General features: G+C 41.4%; 1 protein-coding gene across 1 annotated transcript in view; it reads left to right on the top strand.

Moving 5' to 3' along the window:
- The window catches only part of LOC139182962 (antigen WC1.1-like), a gene marked incomplete in the record, with an annotated part of 771738 nt that overhangs the window by 304867 nt on the left and 446416 nt on the right, over positions 1-20455 (top strand).

Genomic DNA, 20455 nt, shown 5'->3' with positions numbered 1-20455 from the left:
GCGTCAGGGTGCCAACTGGGGTCTATATAGACCTCCCATTATACCCTCCCTCCTGAGAGCCAATAGCGACACCTTTTACCATTTCAGGCACTATCAGAGGCTGCATCTGCCCCTTTCTGAAGCTCAGACACCAATGAGCTTCTGAATCTTCAACATCTCCTTATATGAGCAACACGGTCCTTTGACTTCCTGCTTCCGTAGTCCTGAGAGCTGGGTCCCACCACTGGGACTGGGGTAGAAACAGTTCATCAAAAATCATGAGTGCCTTTCTCTCCCCTGATCACCCTGGTCAATATCTGCAGACTTGAGATCTCACAGGGTCTGGGTGTGGGATCTGTTGACCGGTGGAGAATAACTTTTGTAGAATCGAGCATTGATCTTCCCCAGCACTGAGCTCAGGGTGGAAGCAGAGAACTACAAGAAGTCTTGAAACACAAGAGTATTTATCAGGTCAGCAGAAAATGAGGACCAGGAGTACTGGAATTCACAGGTGACTGTGAAGCCATGAAGTGAGACCCATCAAGTTGGGCAGATGAGATTGCAGGGTTTTTCCCCTTCTCAGAATGATCTGGACACTTGGTCCTGGAGCATGTGCCTGCATGCTCAGTCCTGTCTGACTCTTTGAAACCCCTGCACTGTAGCTTGCCAGCCTCCTCTGTCCAATGGATTTCCCAGGCTTGAATACTGGAGGGGGTTACCATTTCCTTCTAAAGGGATCTTTCTGACTCAAGGATCAAATCTGCTTCTCCTGCATTGGCAGGCGGGTTCCCTATAGGGACATTCAGACGTGTTAAATCCCTTTCCCTTTAATGCATTTCATTTTATGTGAAGTATCTCTTTCAGCTAGTCACTAAATAATGCTGACAGAGAGGAAGAGATTGCTATTAAAGGAAACAAAAAGAAAGTAGGAGTCATCATTCAACTCTAGCCCACCAAAATAGGAGCAGGGATCTCTAGAAGAAAACATGGGGCTTCACTGATGGCTCAGCAGTAAAGAATCCGCCTACAAAGCAAGAGACATGGATTCAATCCCTGGGTCGGGAAGATCCCCTGGAGAAGGAAATGGCAACCCACTCCAGTATTCTTGCCAGGACAATTCCACGGACAGAATGGCCTGGGCAGCTACAGTCCATCGTGTCGAAATGAGTTGGGCACGACTAAGTGACTAAACAACAAAAACAAGAAGAAAATTATACTTTAGAAAGACTAAAGTTTTCTAAACTTCACATGTACCCCCTTTATATGCTGAGAGTATGGTTTGATAAGATTCAGAATACTTTTGTATTATAAAACCATAACTAAAGAAGACACAGAATATAATTTAAGGGGAACACCTCCAGAGAGATGGGGAAATAGAAAGTCTCCTACATGATAGCTGCAGGCAGGGGGCAAAGAAGGGGTGAGTGAAGCAGAGAAGAGAAAGGGGTTCATGCTGCCTGAAACCACCAATGAACCCACCTCCTCTGTTCTGCATTTAAGAGGAAAGGTGGCAGCAAGAATGGAATCCCAGGCGGGTTGAGGGGACAGATCCAAGCAGAAGGGATGATGTCCAGTGTAGCCATTGCTGCTTTGTTCTGTTTCCACTCATCAGAGAAGTCCCAGATGCTCCCCCAGAAGGTACCCCAGGGATGAATAGAGAGACTGAGAAGGGCCGTAAGTAATGCAAGATAGAGCTTCCCCATCGAAATTCAAGGTCACTAATGTGCTGCCCCCTTTCCTCATGCTGCCTCAGGCTCAAGATTCCCATGATGAAGCCCTATGGTCCACACAACCCCACCCTGAGGCCCCCTCACCCTGACTCCATCTTTTCAGCACAGACGTGGAAGGAAGCATCTGTGACACACAGACCCCAGGGTCCCCACCGGAGCTCAGAGACAGCTTCAAGAGCCACTCATGGCCCACCTTAAGGTCTCAGTAGGGCCAACACTGAGGGCAGCTGCAGATTAGTCCACAGCCCTGCCACATCCCCCACAAGAGGGACCCCTCATCCCAGTCAGCAGACACAGCTTCTCTGTCCCGCCATGCCTGTTCTTCATACTTGAGATGGGAAAAAAGACAGTTGAACACATGCTTTTCTTCCTCTAAATATGCTAATATTTACCCATTATTGATTTAAGTATCACTTCCTTGTCATCTGGTCCTCTCACACTCAAGCCCCATGACTGTACCTGACCCCATCTCCTTCTATATCTGGACCTTTAACATGTTAATGATAAAAACTTACTATAAATATCAAAACCAAAATTTACACTCAGTTGCTGAAGTAAGACCAGGATCTGCTCAGTCACTTAGAATTGATGCTCTACTCCCTCTGGGCCCAGAGTCATCATTCCTTACCCAGTTGTGGAGTCCACACCATCACCAGAAACCACCAGCCAGACAGGGAGAACATAGGACGTGCTTCCTGAGATCCAGTCATCCCTCCCACAGGATGACACAGAGATGCATTTAGTGAACCAGGTACACATGGTCTCAACTTGGGATGGAGATCTCACAGGTAAGATGCTGTTGGCAGCTCCAGACCCTTTATAGAAAGGGATGGGCTATAAGGAGCAGCAAACTCAGGGCTGGCAGCCTGTCCCCACAGCACCCTGTACCCCAGAGCTGGGGGTGCAGGGTCAACATGGACCAACTCACCCTCGGATGAAGCTACATCTTTCTGACACATAAAGAAATCTCAGTATCCAATCTCATCAAAGATTTGAAGGAGGAAAGTTTTAGGGAGGACACTAACCCAGCTGTGTCCACAATGAACATGAGAGAGTGCAGTACAGGGTCAGGAAAACAGGCTCGGGAGCCAGACTGCCTGGTCTTGACTCACAGTTTAGCCACATGCCAAGTGCAGGCCTTGAACAGGGTTCTTACACTCTCTGATTAGTAAAAGGAGGGTGATGATCCCACCAAGACGACTGATTTTGGTGAGGATTAGGTGAGTTGGCATTAGCATGTGATATTACAACACTAGTTAACAGTAGTACATGTGCTGATGCTGATGTGCTCAGTCGTGGCCAACGCCTTGCGAACCCATGCCAGGTTCCTCTGTCCATGGAACTCTCCAGGCAACAGCAGTAGTGCATAGTAGTAGTAGTATGTACTACTGTTAACTTGCTTTCCTGATGGCTCAGATGATAAAGAATCTGCCTGCAATGCAGGAGATCTGAGTTCGATCCCTGGGTCAGGAAGATTCTCTGGAGAAGGAAATGACAACCCACTTTGGTATTCTTTCCTGGGAAATCCCATGGACAGAGGAGCCTGGAGGGGCTACAGTCCATAGAGTCGCAATGAGTTGGTCACAGCTGAGTGGCTAACACACATACTTACACATGTAGTAGTAGTAGAGAAGCAGTGTTAGGGCATCTCCCACCATCTCATCCCAGGAATCCCAGGACTCTAGAACAGGAATTCAATTCTGTGACCTGGAGCCTTGACTGAGGCTGTCAGAACTCTCCCAGGAACCACATGCTGTGATGGTCATTGGTGCCAATCAGAGTTGTGAGTCTTCCACACATCACTCCTTCTCTCTGTGCCCCATGTAACTGCTCAAGAACCTCGACCTTACCATTGGTGAGCTTTTGTGAATTAAGTTGTTTACTTAATCATTTTACCTTATAAACTCGAATATACTTTTTGTAAAACATTTTGTGTCTAATTCACCTCCATATCCCCAGTGTTTGGCTAACTAAAAATCGTAATGATGTCTCTTGTATACCTGAATGAATGAATGTCAGCCTGGTATTTTACACAAATCATTTCAATCAAAAAGAAATCTTTTGAGAAATAATTTAATTTGTTGTGAGGATGTAACAGCACAATGCAAGCTGCATCATTTGTTTTAATGATATTTCAATACTGTTAAATGGTATGAGCTATATATGGTTCACTTCAACACCTTTCTGCAATGAATGCAGTAAATTTCAATAACTAGAAACAACCTAGCCCCAGTACAAGAGCAGTGCTGAGACAGCCAGTTCTAAACATGTATAAACGCTGCAAATTTCTTTGTATATCTGAAGATAAAGAAGACAAACCACAGAACACTGACAGGTGAAGACCATGAAGCCTCCTGTTCTGGTCTTAATCAGATACGGCCAAGTGGTCAGGATGTTTAAGTATTTATCATTTGGCATATTTTCAATTCAAACCACACACAACTGTAACAGGAAGAAATTTTGTTACAAAAAAATTTAAACATCTTCTATGTTGAATTAGAAATACAGAAGTAAAGAGCAGAAAGAATCTTGTTCTTTTACTTAGGCTAACTGTTTGTCCTTATGGATTGTGAAGCAATACAACATGTAGCATTATTATCCCCAAATCACCATGAGAAAATGGTGGTTAGAGGTTCAGTAATCTCTTTGCTAGGAAAGTTAATAATTAAACCTGCTTGCTTGAGGAAAATTTCCTCAGGACCAATCAGACAGACTAAAATACAAAATATTTTTAAATTAAAAAAGAAGTATACAACTCTAAAGGAAAAATTTAACTGAGTTGTTAAACCAAAGCATTGGAGACCCCTTCACCATCTGTGTTCCTTGCATGGATGGGACCAAGGTTAGTAAAGACTCCTTTACCAAAGACCACTTCATCACAAGAGCATGAAGGAAAGAGCAAGGTCATGAGCAGGCTGAGGTCCAGCCCATCATCTCTGTTCAGCCCGTTACAGTCTATAACCAGAAACGTCGAACAGAGCGTGGCACTGAATTGGCCTCATTCACTCCTCCATAGTGCAACACCAGATACCCAGAGACAAGAGCAGATCAAAGCTAAGAAATCAAAGACAAGCAGATTCTAAGTGGAGAGCATGCAGACAAAGGGTATTCCTTGCTGCTGTCAGAAAGAAGCCCTCCCACCCCAGGCACCACCTGTGGGAGGAGAGACAAGAAGATGCCTCCTGAAAGAGAGGAAAACCAGTCTCAGCAGGGAGCTTGAACTAGAAATGACAAGACAGTTATTACCATGAACCCGAGCTAAGTTGAGGGATAAATTTTAAATGGGAGAGTCTGTGTGAACTTCATGGAAATTTCAGTCCACACAAACATCCCTTGCTAGTGCACAAGATGAAATCGGTGATAAATATAGAGAATACTACATTTATGTATATTTCAGTTCTAGAGGACACACTTTTAAGCCCATTACAGAAAGAAAATTCATAAATCTTCTCTTGTTTTTAAAAGCACAGAGTTGTCACCTCTGTGAACTCTTTTTATTTCCTCCAGCTCAAAATTACTGCTGTGTTTATTTAATCTGTAAAACCTTGCTCACTGTCTCTAAAGTGGGGGCTTCTTGAGAGGAAGTATTGTGTCTTACTCTTCAATATCTCTTTAAAGTCAAGTAAAGACACATAGAGAGAGCTTAACAAATAGTGGGTAAAGAAAGAAATGAATGTATAAACAAATGCTGAAAATCACCCTGCAGTTAGTGATACTGAGTGGGGAGGGTGGTGGGGACATGGGAGACACGAATCTGACTACTCCCACTCAGCACAGACAGAAGTGGAGTAAGGAGCCAGAGACACATCAGACAAAGGAACCAGATACAGAAGGCCTTCTTCAAATCCCATTCTGTGGACGGTCTAATGACATTTAATTTCTGCACAAAATTGTACCTCAGAAACTTCACCAAGGCAAGAAAACAACTGACAGCATTGCTACCAAGGATGTGGCATCAATAGTAATATTCATCAAATAGCTGTTTTTCTATCTCCCAGTGACTCATTCTGGCCAATGAAATGTGGGTGTTGTCACCTGTGTCACTTCTGAGTAGAGGCATGAAAACCCCATGCGACTCTCCGGTTTCTCTCTTTCCTGCCCCAGAAGCTGCGTGTTCCACATGGTACATGTGTAAGCTAGTGGAGCCTCACTGACCACAGCACGTTGGCAGGTTGGTAATGAATGTGTGTATGCATGTGTGTGTTCCTTCTGAGATTTGGGAGTCAGTTGTTCCAGCATCAGAACAGAGCCTATTCTGAAGACTTGAAAGGAAGACAAAATCTGTCACATAAAGCAGGTACTTTTCTGGATCTCCTCTTCCTTCTGTGTCTTCATCCCAAGCTGCTCCCTCAGGTCTCAACTTGATTCCTCTTTGGGGCTTGGTTGATTCCTAGTCACCATCACTGATTGACCAACAACTAGACCTAAACTTCTGCTTAAGAGCATCCACACCTGGTGCAGCTCCTCCTCCCTTTACATCAGTCTGTGCTGACAGTGGTGCTTCCATTTCCCCATTTTTGTCTCTGAGCATCTTGACCTTCATCCTTAAACAGCTCTCCTTTGCTCTGAGTTAGTCAGTTCATCATCTTTCATCTTATTTTTACATTCCACCAATCCTGTACTAATGAAAAAGCAGCATGTACTTTCCAAACCTCTTCTGTTTCTTCTTGATTTCCAGAACAAATCTGATTCCTGGATTTAGTTCTTCATGTAGTTAATTAAATTCTTCACCTTTGGGTAAGAAATAATTTTGCTGAATTATTTTTTCCCTCAACTGAAGAAAATGGCACATTCAAAACCTATCTCCTTGTGACCATGTAACCGAAAGGTATGTGTGAGGGGTCCGGCTGCTAACCGCTAAAAAGCCAGCATACAGGCCAGGTTGGTGGAAAGGAAAGTTTGTTTTATTCCAGATGCCAGCAACTGGCGGGGATGGTGGTGGACATGTGTACAAGGGCTGACTCCGCCCACCCCATGACAAGAGGGTGAGAGCTTCTATAGACAGAGCCGGGGTGGGGGGAGGTTATATGCAGAAACAGCACACTCATCTCTAACAATCATCTTCAAATTGGTCATCAGTGGTCTGATTAGCATCATCTTGGTGGTTTTCAGTTCAGTTCAGTCGCTCAGTCGAGTCCGACTCTTTGCAACCCCATGGGCTGCAGCACACCAGGCTTCCCTGTCCATCACTAACTCCTGGAACTTGCTCAAACTCATGTCCATTGAGTCAGTGATGCCATCCAAAACATCCACTGGTTGTTTTAGGTACAGTTGATCTTTAGTGCCTGGGTGTACTTGTTCCCATGTCTTTGTGGTCAGTTCTCAGAATTCTGGATGCTCAAGTCCTGGATACAGTGTGGTCATCATGTAGTTCACTGCTCCGCCTGGTGTTTTGTGTCTATAAGACAGCTCACAGGACATGGCTCAGAATATCATCTATAACCCTTGAGAAAGAACTAAAGGTCCTTGACTGTGCTTAATGACTACATTATTAATACTTAGTCTCCTCTGACTGTTTTCCTTTGTTTCCACGTTTCTCACTTCTCCAATTAAACGTATTCTTTGACTAAAGTTTTCCACAGGCAAAAGGCAGGCAGAAGACACGGTGAGGGGGCAAGGATCATAGAGTCCTCTCTGCTTCAACCACAGCCCTGGGGCTCCCCTCAGGATTTGGAAGGGGCTGGTGCAAGGAGAGGCTCTGAAGAACACGTTTCATCAACTTCACGATTAACCCACCTCTGCTCAGAGCTGATGTAATTACCAACTGCAGAGCTATTGAGTTCTTGTGGGTGGTGATTCTTAAACCACTGCAACCTAAGGTTAGTGCCTCTGGGGTGGCACTCAGAGTTCAAAGCCTGAGTGATTGCTCAGACTCAAAGTCTATGAACTGAGGCTCTATTCCATGTGGAGCTTTGGTGCAGATGAGTTCTGCCCGCAGACCAGCCTCAGAACACTGGAAATACAGCAAAATATGTTCCTCCTTTAACATGAAAGACTCTGTGAACAGATCTCTTTTTCTTGTCATCGAATGCTTCCCAATCTGGGCATGCTAACCAAGGCTCCTGCAGTCTTCAGGCATTGTCTGAGGCCTTGCCAGGGCCCAGGATTGGAGTGAGGCCTATGCCTGTGTATAAGCTCTATATTTCCCCTCTCTATAACTTCACAGATGCTCAGCTAATATTTATTGAATGGCTGAATGGCACTGTACTAAATATTGAAGATAAGTTGTCTTAAATATAAAGAAACGTTTCTGAGAACATCATTTAGCTAATATTTTTGTTTTAAAGGCAAATCTTTATGGCAATTAGCAAGGCAGAATTTGATTTTCAAAAACAAGCAGCTATCACCAACAAATATGTCACAACGAACACTGCAAATCTCTATCTCTAAGGATACACAAGGCAAACCACAAAGTACCTACATGTGGCTTCTTAATAAGTCTTAATCAAACACAACTGAGGAGACAGGATATTCATATGGTTTATCATTGACAGTTTTTTCATTAAAACCACATAGCAATATCACAGGAAGAAAATCTGCGATTAAAAAAGTACAGCTGCACCATCAATATGACATAAGGAAGGAGATAAGGTGCCAAAAGACTTCTTTGGCTTAAAATAACAGACAGCTTAATTAGTGTTTCACTTTTCGAAGGAGAGTCCTCTTCAGCTGATCTTGAAAGATGATGTGGAGACCAGGACAACTCAACTGTTGTGCACAACAGTTAGAACTGTGAACTGATAATTTTGGATACTGTTGCTCTTTGAGTCCCTTCTTGTTACTTTTTGTGAATCTACTGTAGATTTTTACATTTCTGTTGCCACATGGCTCACATAAAACATCTTAGAGGGACAACAGTAAATACTACACTGATAACAAATTAATTCCAATGACATGCAAAAGCTCTACCTTTTTATCCCCTTCTACGCATTTTGTTTTGGATGTCACAATTTACCTCTCTCTACCACAGGACTGGAAAAGGTCAGTTTTCATTCCAATCCCAAAGAAAGGCAATGCCAAAGAATGCTCAAACTACTGCACAATTGCACTCATCTCACACGCTAGTAAAGTAATGCTCAAAATTCTCCAAGCCAGGCTTCAGCAATACATGAACCGTGAACTTCCTGATGTTCAAGCTGGTTTTAGAAAAGGCAGAGGAACCAGAGATCAAATTGCCAACATCCGCTGGATCATAGAAAAAGCAAGAGAGTTCCAGAAAAACATCAATTTCTGCTTTATTGACTATGCCAAAGCCTTTGACTGTGTGGATCACAATAAACTGTGGAAAATTCTGAAAGAGATGGGAATACCAGACCACTTGATCTGCCGATCTGCCTCTTGAGAAATTTGCATGCAGGTCAGGAAGCAACAGTTAGAAATGGACATGGAACAACAGACTGGTTCCAAATAGGAAAAGGAGTACCTCAAGGCTGTATATTGTCACCCTGTTTATTTAACTTATATACAGAGTACATCATGAGAAACCCTGGACTGGAAGAAACACAAACTGGAATCAAGATTGCCAGGAGAAATATCAATAACCTCAGATATGCAGATGACACCACCCTTATGGCAAAAAGTGAAGAGGAACTCAAAAGCCTCTTGATGAAAGTGAAAGTGGAGAGTGAAAAAGTTGGCTTAAAGCTTAATATTCAGAAAATGAAGACCACGGCATCTGGTCCCACCACTTCATGGGAAACAGATGGGTAAACAGTGGAAACAGTGTCAGAGTTTATTTTGGGGGGCTTCAAAATCACTGCAGATGGTGACTGCAGCCATGAAATTAAAAGACGTTTACTCCTTGGAAGGAAAGTTATGACCAATCTAGATAGCATATTCAAAAGCAGAGACATTACTTTACCAACAAAGGTTCGTCTAGTCAAGGCTATGGTTTTTCCTGTGGTCATGTATGGATGTGAGAGTTGGACTGTGAAGAAGGCTGAGCGCCAAAGAATTGATACTTTTGAACTGTGGTGTTGGAGAAGACTCTTGAGAGTCCCTTGGACTGCAAGGAGATCCAAACAGTCCATTCCGAAGCAGCTCAGCCCTGGGATTTCTTTGGAAGGAATGATGCTAAAGCTGAAACTCCAGTACTTTGGCCACCTCATGCGAAGAGTTGACTCATTGGAAAAGACTCTGATGCTGGGAGGGACTGGGGGCAGGAGGAGAAGGGGACGACAGAGGATGAGATGGCTGGATGGCATCACTGACTCGATGGATGTGAATCTCAGTGAACTCCGGGAGTTGGTGATGGACAGGGAGGCCTGGCGTGCTGCAATTCATGGGGTCGCAAAGAGTCGGACACGACTGAGCGACTGATCTGATCTGATCTGATCTGATATTGTATATCCACTAACAAAATATTTTTCTCTATAGCTATTTTAATACTTTCTTTAGACTAAAGCTAATTGATTAGCACACTACCATATTACAGTGTCAGAGGATGCTGAATTGGATTCAGTATTTACATTTACAAGTCTGTTGCATGCATAAGTGAAATGCATATTTTCACTTCTTTCATATAAAAATTAGCATCCTTCATTTAGTTTGAGGAACTCCTCTCAGCAATCTTGTAAGACAAGCCTAATGTTGGTAAATCCCTCAACTGTTGTTTGTTTGGGAAAGTCTTTATATCATCTTCATTTATGAAAAACAACCTTCCTGAGAAAAGTATTTGTGGTGGTAGGCTTTTTTTTTTTTCTAAAGTTTGAATATATCATCCTTTCTCTCCTGGACAGTCAGTTTTCTACTAAAAAGTCCACTGATATTTTTAAGGAAATTTCTTTTTTGTGAGCATTTACTTTTCTCTTGTTGCCTATAAAATTCTCTCTTCTTCTTGATTACAAGAAATGTGTCTTGGGGATGATCATTTTGAATGAACTCTGAGGAGTGACCTATTAGCTACATGAACTTGGATGTCTAAATCTCATCAGATTTGGGACTTATCTGGTATTATTTCTTTAAGTACAATCTGTGTCCCTTTCTCCCTCTCTTGTCCTTCCTGGACTCCAATAATGTGCAGGTTGTTTCTGTGAATGTTACCCCATAGTTCACACAGGTTCTTTCACTCTTTTTCATTCCTCTTTTTCTTTGTTCCCTGGCTGGGTAATCTCAATGGCCCTGTCTTCTAAGTTACAGAGTCTTCTGCTGTTGTTGATGCTTTAGGTAGCATCAACAATTTTTCATTTTGTTGCATTCCATTCATTGTAGTCTTTTTTTTTTCTTTCTTTCTTTTCTTTTCTTTCTTTAATTTAATTTAATTTTTTTTTAGTTTAATTTTATTCTTAAACTTTACAAATTGTATTAGTTTTGGCAAATATCAAAATGAATCCGCCACAGGTATACCCGTGCTCCCCATCCTGAACCCTCCTCACTCCTCCCTCCTCCCTCCCCCCCTCCTCCCTCCCCATACCCTCCCCCTGGGCCGTCCCAGTGCATCAGCCCCAAGCATCCAGCATCGTGCATCGAACCTGGACTGGCGACTCATCTCATACATGATATTACCCATGTTTCAATGCCATTCTCCCAAATCTCCCCACCCTCTCCCTCTCACACAGAGTCCATAAGACTGACCTATACATCAGTGTCTCTTTTGCTGTCTCATACACAGAGTTATTGTTACCATCTTTCTAAATTCCATATATATGTGTTAGTATACTGTATTGGTGTTTTTCTTTCTGGCTTACTTCACTCTGTATAATAGGCTCCAGTTTCATCCACCTCATTAGAACTCATTCAAATGTATTCTTTTTAATGGCTGAGTAATACTCCATTGTGTATATGTACCACTGCTTTCTTATCCATTCATCTGCTGATGGGCATCTAGGTTGCTTCCATGTCCTGGCTATTAAAAACAGTGCTGCGATGAACATTGGGGTACATGTGTCTCTTTCCCTTCTGGTTTCCTCAGTGTGTATGCCCAGCAGTGGGATTGCTGGATCATAAGGCAGTTCTAGTTCCAGTTTTTTAAGGAATCTCCACACTGTTCTCCATAGTGGCTGTACTAGTTTGCATTCCCACCAACAGTGTAAGAGGGTTCCCTTTTCTCCATACCCTCTCCACCATTTATTGCTTGTAGACTTTTGGATCGCAGCCATTCTGACTGGCGTGAAATGGTACCTCAGGGTGGTTTTGATTTGCATTTCTCTGATAATGACTGATGTTGAGCATCTTTTCATGTGTTTGCTAGCCATCTGTATGTCTTCTTTGGAGAAATGTCTATTTAGTTCTTTGGCCCATTTTTTGATTGGGTCATTTATTTTTCTGGAGTTGAGCTGTAGGAGTTGCTTGTATATTTTTGAGATTAGTTGTTTGTCAGTTGCTTCATTTGCTATTATTTTCTCCCATTCTGAAGGCTGTCTTTTCACCTTGCTAATAGTTTCCTTTGTTGTGCAGAAGCTTTTAAGTTTAATTAGGTCCCATTTGTTTATTTTTGCTTTTATTTCCAATATTCTGGGAGGTGGGTCATAGAGGATCCTGCTGTGATGTATGTCAGAGACTGTTTTGCCTATGTTCTCCTCTAGGAGTTTTATAGTTTCTGGTCTTACATTGAGATCTTTAATCCACTTTGAGTTTATTTTTGTGTATGGTGTTAGAAAGTGTTCTAGTTTCATTCTTTTATAAGTGGTTGACCAGTTTTCCCAGCACCACTTGTTAAAGAGATTGTCTTTAATCCATTGTATATTCTTGCCTCCTTTGTCAAAGATAAGGTGACAATAGGTGCGTGGATTTATCTCTGGGCTTTCTATTTTGTTCCATTGATCAATATTTCTGTCTTTGTGCCAGTACCATACTGTCTTGATAACTGTGGCTTTGTAATAGAGCCTGAAGTCAGGTAGGTTGATTCCTCCAGTTCCATTCTTCTTTCTCAAGATAGCTTTGGCTATTCGAGCTTTTTTGTATTTCCATACAAATTGTGAAATTATTTGTTCTAGCTCTGTGAAGAATACTGTTGGAAGCTTGATAGGGATTGCATTGAATCTATAAATTGTTTTGGGTAGTATATTCATTTTCACTATATTGATTCCTCCAATCCATGAACATGGTATATTTCTCCTTCTATTAGTGTCCTCTTTGATTTCTTTCACCAGTGTTTTATAGTTTTCTATATATAGGTTTTTAGTTTCTTTAGGTAGGTATATTCCTAAGTATTTTATTCTTTCCACTGCAATGGTGAATGGAATTGTTTCCTTAATTTCTCTTTCTGTTTTCTCATTATTAGTGTATAGGGATGCCAGGGATTTCTGTGTGTTGATTTTATATCCTGCAACTTTACTATAATCATTGATTAGTTCTAGTAGTTTTCTGGTGGAGTCTTTAGGGTTTTCTATGTAGAGGATCATGTCATCTGCAAATAGTGAGAGATTTACTTCTTCTTTTCCAATTTGGATTCCTTTTATTTCTTTTTCTGCTCTGATTGCTGTGGCCAAAACTTCCAAAACTATGTTGAATAGTAATGGTGAAAGTGGGCACCCTTGTCTTGTTCCTGACTTTAGAGGAAATGCTTTCAGTTTTTCACCATTGAGGATAATGTTTGCTGTGTGTTTCTCATATATAGCTTTTACTATGTTGAGGTATGTTCCTTCTATTCCTGCTTTCTGGAGAGTTTTTATCATAAATGGATGTTGAATTTTGTCAAAGGCTTTCTCTGCATCTATTGAGATAATCATACGGTTTTTATTTGTCAATTTGTTAATGTGGTGTATTACATTGATTGATTTGCAGATATTGAAGAATCCTTGCATCCCTGGGATAAAGCCCACTTGGTCATGGTGTATGATCTTTTTAATGTGTTGTTGGATTCTGATTGCTAGAATTTTGTTAATGATTTTTGCATCTATGTTCATCAGTGATATTGGTCTGTAGTTTTCTTTTTTTGTGGGATCTGTGTCAGGTTTTGGTATTAGAGTGATAGTGGCGTCATAGAATGAGTTTGGAAGGTTACCTTCCTCTGCAATTTTCTGGAAGAGTTTGAGCAGGATAGGTGTTCACTCTTCTCTAAATTTTTGGTAGAATTTAGCTGTGAAGCTGCTTGGACCTGGGCTTTTGTTTGCTGGAAGATTTTTGATCACAGTTTCAATTTCCGTGCTTGTGATGGGTCTGTTAAGATTTTCTATTTCTTCCTGGTCGAGTTTTGGAAAGTTGTACTTTTCTAAGAATTTGTCCATTTCTTCCACGCTGTCCATTTTATTGGCATAAAATTGTTGATAGTAGTCTCTTATGATCCTTTGTATTTCTGTGTTTTCTGTTGTGATCTCTCCATTTTCATTTCTAATTTTATTGATTTGATTTTTCTCCCTTTGTTTCTTGATGAGTCTGGCTAATGGTTTGTCAATTTTATTTATCCTTTCAAAGAACCAGCTTTTGGCTTTGTTGAGTTTTGCTATGGTCTCTTTTGTTTCTTTTGCATTTATTTCTGCCCTAATTTTTAAGATTTCTTTCCTTATACTGACCCTGTGGTTCTCCATTTCTTCCTTTTCTAGTTGCTTTAGGTGTAGGGTTAGGTTATTTATTTGAGTTTTATCTTGTTTCTTGAGGTATGCCTGTATTGCTATGAACTTTCCCCTTAGGACTGCTTTTAAAGTGTCCCATAGGTTTTGGGTTGTCGTGTTTTGATTTTCATTCATTTCTACGCAAATTTTGATTTCTTTTTTGATTTCTTCTGTGATTTGTTGGTTATTCAGCAGCGTGTTGTTCAGCCTCCATATGTTGGAATTTTTAATAGTTTTTCTCCTGTAATTGAGATCTAATCTTACTGCATTGTGGTCAGAAAAGATGCTTGGAATGATTTCAATTTTTTTGAATTTACCAAGGCTAGATTTATGGCCCAGGATGTGATCTATCCTGGAGAAGGTTCCATGTGTGCTTGAGAAAAAGGTGAAATTCATTGTTTTGTGATGAAATGTCGTATAGATATCAATTAGGTCTAACTGGTCTATTGTATCGTTTAAAGTTTGTGTTTCCTTGTTAATTTTCTGTTTAGTTGATCTATCCATAGGTGTGAGTGGGGTATTAAAGTCTCCCACTATTATTGTGTTATTGTTAATTTCTCCTTTCATACTTGTTAGCATTTGTCTTACATATTGTGGCGCTCCCGTGTTGGGTGCATATATATTTTAATTGTTATATCTTCTTCTTGGATTGATCCTTTGATCATTATGTAGTGACCATCTTTGTCTCTTTTCACAGCCTTTGTTTTTAAGTCTATTTTATCTGATATAAGTATTGCTACTCCTGCTTTCTTTTGGTCCCTATGTGCATGGAAAATCTTTTTCCAGCCCTTCACTTTCAGTCTGTATGTGTCCCCTGTTTTGAGGTGGGTCTCTTGTAGACAACATATGTAGGGGTCTTGTTTTTGTATCCATTCAGCCAGTCTTTGTCTTTTGGTTGGGGCATTCAACCCATTTATGTTTAAGGTAATTACTGGTAAGTCTGATCCTGTTGCCATTTATTTTATTGTTTTGGGTTCGATTTTATACACCATTTTTGTGTTTCCTGTCTAGAGAATATCCTCTAATATTTGTTGGAGAGCTGGCTTGGTGGTGCTGAATTCTCTCAGCTTTTGCTTGTCTGAAAAGCTTTTGATTTCTCCTTCATATTTGAATAAGATCCTTGCTGGGTACAATAATCTAGGCTGTAGGTTATTTTCTTTCATCACTTTAAGTATGTCTTGCCATTCCCTCCTGGCTTGAGTTTCTATTGAAAGATCAGCTGTTCTCCTTATGGGAATTCCCTTGTGTGTTATTTGTTGTTTTTCCCTTGCTGCTTTTAATACTTGTTCTTTGTGTTTGATCTTTGTTAATTTGATTAATATGTGTCTTGGGGTGTTTCGCCTTGGGTTTATCCTGTTCGGGACTCTCTGGGTTTCTTGGACTTGGGTGATTATTTCCTTCCCCATTTTAGGGAAGTTTTCAACTATTATCTCTTCAAATATTTTCTCATGGTCTTTCTTTTTGTCTTCTTCTTCTGGGACCCCTATAATTCGAATGTTGTAGTGTTTAATATTGTCTTGGAGGTCTCTGAGATTGTCCTCATTTCTTTTAATTCGTTTTTCTTTTATCCTCTCTGATTCATTTATTTCTACCATTCTATCTTTTATCTCACTTAACCTATCTTCTGCCTCTGTTATTCTACTATTTGTTGCCTCCAGAGTGTTTTTGATTTCATTTATTGCATTATTCATTATATATTGACTCTCTTTTATTTCTTCTAGGCCCTTGTTAAACCTTTCTTGCATCTTCTCAGTCTTTGTCTCCAAGCTATTTATCTGTGATTCCATTTTGATTTCAAGATTTTGGATCAATTTCACTATCATTATTTGGAATTGTTTATCAGGTAGATTCCCTATCTCTTCCTCTTTTGTTTGGTTTGGTGGGCATTTATCCTGTTCCTTTATCTGCTGGGTATTCCTCTGTCTCTGTATCTTGTTTAAATTGCTGAGTTTGGGGTGTCCTTTCTGTATTCTGGCAGTTTGTGGAGTTCTCTTTATTGTGGTGTTTCCTTGCTCTGTGTGGGTTTGTACAGGTGGCTTGTCAAGGTTTCTTGTTTAGGGAAGCTTGTGTCGGTGTTCTGGTGGGCGGAGCTGTATTTCTTCTCTCTGGAGTGCAATGAAATGTCCAGTAATGAGTTATGGGATGTCTATGGTTTTGGGGTGACTTTGGGCTGCCTGTATCTTGGAGCTCAGGGTTGTGTTCCTTGTTGCTGGAGAACTTGTTTGGTATGTCTTGCCCTGAAACTTGTTGGCCCTTGTGTGATGCTTGGTTTCAGTGCAGGTATGGAGGCATTTGATGAGCTCCTGTCAATTAATGTTCCTTGGAGTCAGGAGCTCCCTGGAGTCAGGATTTGGACTTAAGCCTCCTGCTTCCAGTTATCGGTCTTATTTTTACAGTAGTTTCAGAGCTTCTCCTTCTATACAGCACCATTGATAAAACATCTACGTTAAAGATGAAAAGTTTCTCTACCGTGAGTGTCACCCAGAGAGGTTTGCAGGGTTATATGGAGAAGAGAAGAGGGAGGGGGGAGTTAGAGGTGACCTGAGTGAGATGAGGTGGAATCAATAGAGGAGAGAGTGGGCTATCCAGTAATCTCTTCCTTATGTGCACTCCACAACTGGACCACTCAGAGTTGTTCATGGAGTTATACAGAGAAGAGAAGAAGGAGGAAGGTGACAGAGGTGGCCAGGCGGATATAAGGGGGGAATGAAAAGGAGGGAGACAGATCCAGCCAGTAATCAGTTTCCTTCGTGTTCTCCACCGTCTGGAACACACAGAAATTCACAGAGTTGGGTAGAGTAGAGAGGGGTTAGGGAGGAGACACAGGCGACCTGGTGGAGAAAAAGGAGAGTCCAAAGGGAGAGAGAGCAGTTAAGCCAGTAATCTCGCTCCCTAGTGAAAAATGGGTACTGAAGATTGGGTTCTTAAAGGTACCAAATTGGTAACAAATACATAAAAGCAAAAATTAAAAATCTAGAGTAGAGTTTGTAATTTCAAAAATACAATGTTAAAGAAAAGAAGAAGGAAAGAAAGAGAGAAAAAACGAACAAACAAAAACAAACAAGGTCATGAAAATTATAAAGAAAATATAGGTACAAAATTGACAGCTAATACCTAAAAAGCAAAGTTAAAAATCTAGAGTAGACTTTGGAATTTCAAAAATACAATGTTAAAAAAAGAAGAAGAAAAAGAAAGAGAGAGAGAAAAAAAAAAAAATACAAGAACAAAGTCACATAAATTATAAAGAAAATACAGGTACAAAATTGATAACAAATACCAAAAAGCACAAATTAAAAATCTAGAGTAGAGTTTGGAATTTCAGATAAACAATGTTATTTAAAAGAAGAAGAGAAATAAACAGAGAAAACGAAAAAGAAAAAAGAAAAAAGGGTCACAGAAATTATAAAAAAAACTATAGGTACAAAATTTATAACAAATACCAAAAAGCTAAAATTGAAAATCCAGAGTAGAGTTTGGAATTTCAAAAGTACAATGTTAAAGAAAAGAAGGAAAAAAAAAAAAAAAAACAAGGTCAAAAAAATTATAAAAAATATATATATGAAGTTTGCTTTTAAAAAAAAAAGGGACTTTTTTTTTGCAAAGTAATCGGTTATAAAAGTGAAAATTAAAGGAATAATAGAGGACTTAAAATTTTTTTAATTAAAAAAATAAAATAAAAAGACAGAAAGAATGATCGTAAAAATAGTAAAAATATATCTAGGACTTTCTCCGGTTTTGTTGTGAGTATTGCAGGTTCAGTTCACTTTTGGCTAGTTCCTTGGTCTGACATATTTCTCAAGATCTATAGGCCCCTTCCTATGTAGTTGGCACTAACCACAGGGTTTTAATCTATTGCCTGTAGCTTCCAAGTTGGTTCCCTCTCTTATAGCTTCTTCTGTTTGCTGTTCTCTTCAGTGTCTGGTTTCCGCCCTGACACAAAGGGGACGGTGGAGGACACTTTTTTTTTTTAATTTTAGGCTCACTTGTTCAGTCGCGCTGAGGGGAGGTAGGGAGGGATGCTGCAAACAAATAACACTGGCATGTGCTCGCAGTGCCTCAGCCACACTGGGTCTGCCCCCCGTTCACGGTGCGTGTAGCCTCCCTGCCCACACTGCTCAGGCTCTAGGTTGCTCCATCAGGAACCATCCGTGGCTGGCCCTGGGCTGCCTGTACTTGCCAGGTCCAAGCCACTCAGGTTCAGGCACTCGGGTAGTCCTCAGAGGTGCAGACTCTCGGTTGGGCCTGCGTTTTGTGCCCTTCCCAGATCCGAGCAGCTCAGGTGATGAGGTGTTTGGCGCGCGCGATTGTTGCGACTTATCGCCTCCCCGCCGCTCGGTTATCTAGGTGTGCACTGGCGCACCTTCTCAGGCAGATGTTAACCGTCCAGACCCCCAAGAAGTTTTAGTTAGCAAAGAAGCCTGCTTACAGTTTTATAGATAATGTCTCTCTGGGGCTGCGATTGTCCCCTTCCGGCTCTGGCTGCCTATCACCGGAGGGGGATGGTCTGCCGCCGGCGGCCTGGTGGTGTCTTAGGTTAGGGCTGGCTTTTCGCATGGTAGATATCCCGCAGTCTGGTTTGCTAGCCCAAATTATTTCGCTCAGATAGCGCTCGGGGTATTCAGGCCAGATCCTTGCGATGCAGCCCGCGCCGCGCCTCCCTGCCCAGCCCCCGCTTGCTAATGGCGGATGCAGGCATCTGTGCTGCTTCTTCGCTGGGGGAGTTACTGTAGGGCTCACAACGTGCGGGTTTTAATTGTTTATTTATTTTTCCTCCCTGTTATGTTGCACTCTGTGCTTCCAAGGCTCGGCACAGATTCGGCAGTGAGAAGGTTTCCTGGTGTTTGGAAACTTCTCTCTTTTTAAGACTCCCTTCCCAGGATGGAACTCTGTCCCTACCTCTTTTGTCTCTTTTTTTGTCTTTTATATTTTTTCCTACCTCCTTTCGAAGACTTGGGTTGCTTTTCTGGGTGCCTGATGTCCTCTGCCGGCATTCAGAAGTTGTTTTCTGGAATTAACTCGGCGTTTAAATGTTCTTTTGATGAATTTGTGGGGGAGAAAGTGTTCTCCCCGTCCTACTCTTCCGCCATCTTAGCTCCTCCTCTCATTGTAGTCTTAAGCAACTGATCCAACCAGTCCATCCTAAAGGAAATCAGTCCTGAGTATTCATTGGAATGACTGATGCTGAAGCTGAAACTCCAATATTTTGACAACCTGATGTGAAGAACTGATGTGAAGAACTCATTAGTAAAGACCCTAAGGTTGCGAAAGATTCGGGGCAGGAGGAAAGGGGAATGACAGGAGATGAAACTGTTTGATGATGGCATCACTGACTCAATGGACATGAGTTTGGGCAAGCTCTAGGAGTTGGTGATGGACAGGGAAGCCTGGCGTGCTGCAGTCCCTGGGGTCGCAAAGAGTCGGACACAACTGAACCACTGAACTGAACTGAATCTTAAGCAACTGAATCTCTGTTTGGTTCATTTTTCTGTTTTCTTCCTTGTGTTATTCTCTTTGCCTCACTGCAAAGCTTGAGGGACCTCAGTTCCCCTACTGGGATTGAATCCAGACAACAGCAGCAAATGCATCAAATCCTAACCACTAAACCATCAGCAAAACTCCCTGTTTACTTCCTTTTTTATGATTTCTATCTCTGTTAAAAAAAAATCTGAATTTATTCTGTGAAGTAACACCCTAGCTCAACAATTACTGAGCCCTAGCTCAATAATTACTGGGCCTGAGCTCTAGGACCCACAAATCACAAATAGGAGGTGATGCTGCAACCCCGGAAGCCTGGGTGCCTAGAACCTGTTCACAATAAGAGAAGCCCATGCATAGAGAAACCTGCTGCCCACAAAAAAGAGTAGTGCCTGCTTGCTGCATTTGGAGAAAGCCCATGTGCAGCAACAAAGACTCATGCAACCGAAAATTAAAAATAATAATAATGATGAGAAATTTTTTTAAATCTTATTTTCTTCTTATATTGTCTTCCTGAATTTAATTGTTTATCTGTGTTTTTTGGAGTTCACTGAGCTTCTTTGTGTGTCTGCCTTATTTCATCATATGTCTTCTATTTCATCACTTCCCAAGTGAATAGCCATGTGAGCTGCCCTGGAAGAAGCCCTGGGCATCTTCCCATCCCCAAGCACAGCCTCGAACTATGAAGGCTGCAAGCATGAGTGTAGGTTGGAGTCCTAGAAACCATCCCGAGTCATCAACCAAGTAACTGGGTGGGTCCAGCTCACAACCAGGCCAGCA

Source organism: Bos indicus, chromosome 5 (genome assembly GCF_029378745.1).
Source record: "Bos indicus isolate NIAB-ARS_2022 breed Sahiwal x Tharparkar chromosome 5, NIAB-ARS_B.indTharparkar_mat_pri_1.0, whole genome shotgun sequence".
Lineage (NCBI taxonomy): Eukaryota > Metazoa > Chordata > Mammalia > Artiodactyla > Bovidae > Bos > Bos indicus.
This window is presented reverse-complemented; position numbering and strand designations above follow the sequence as displayed.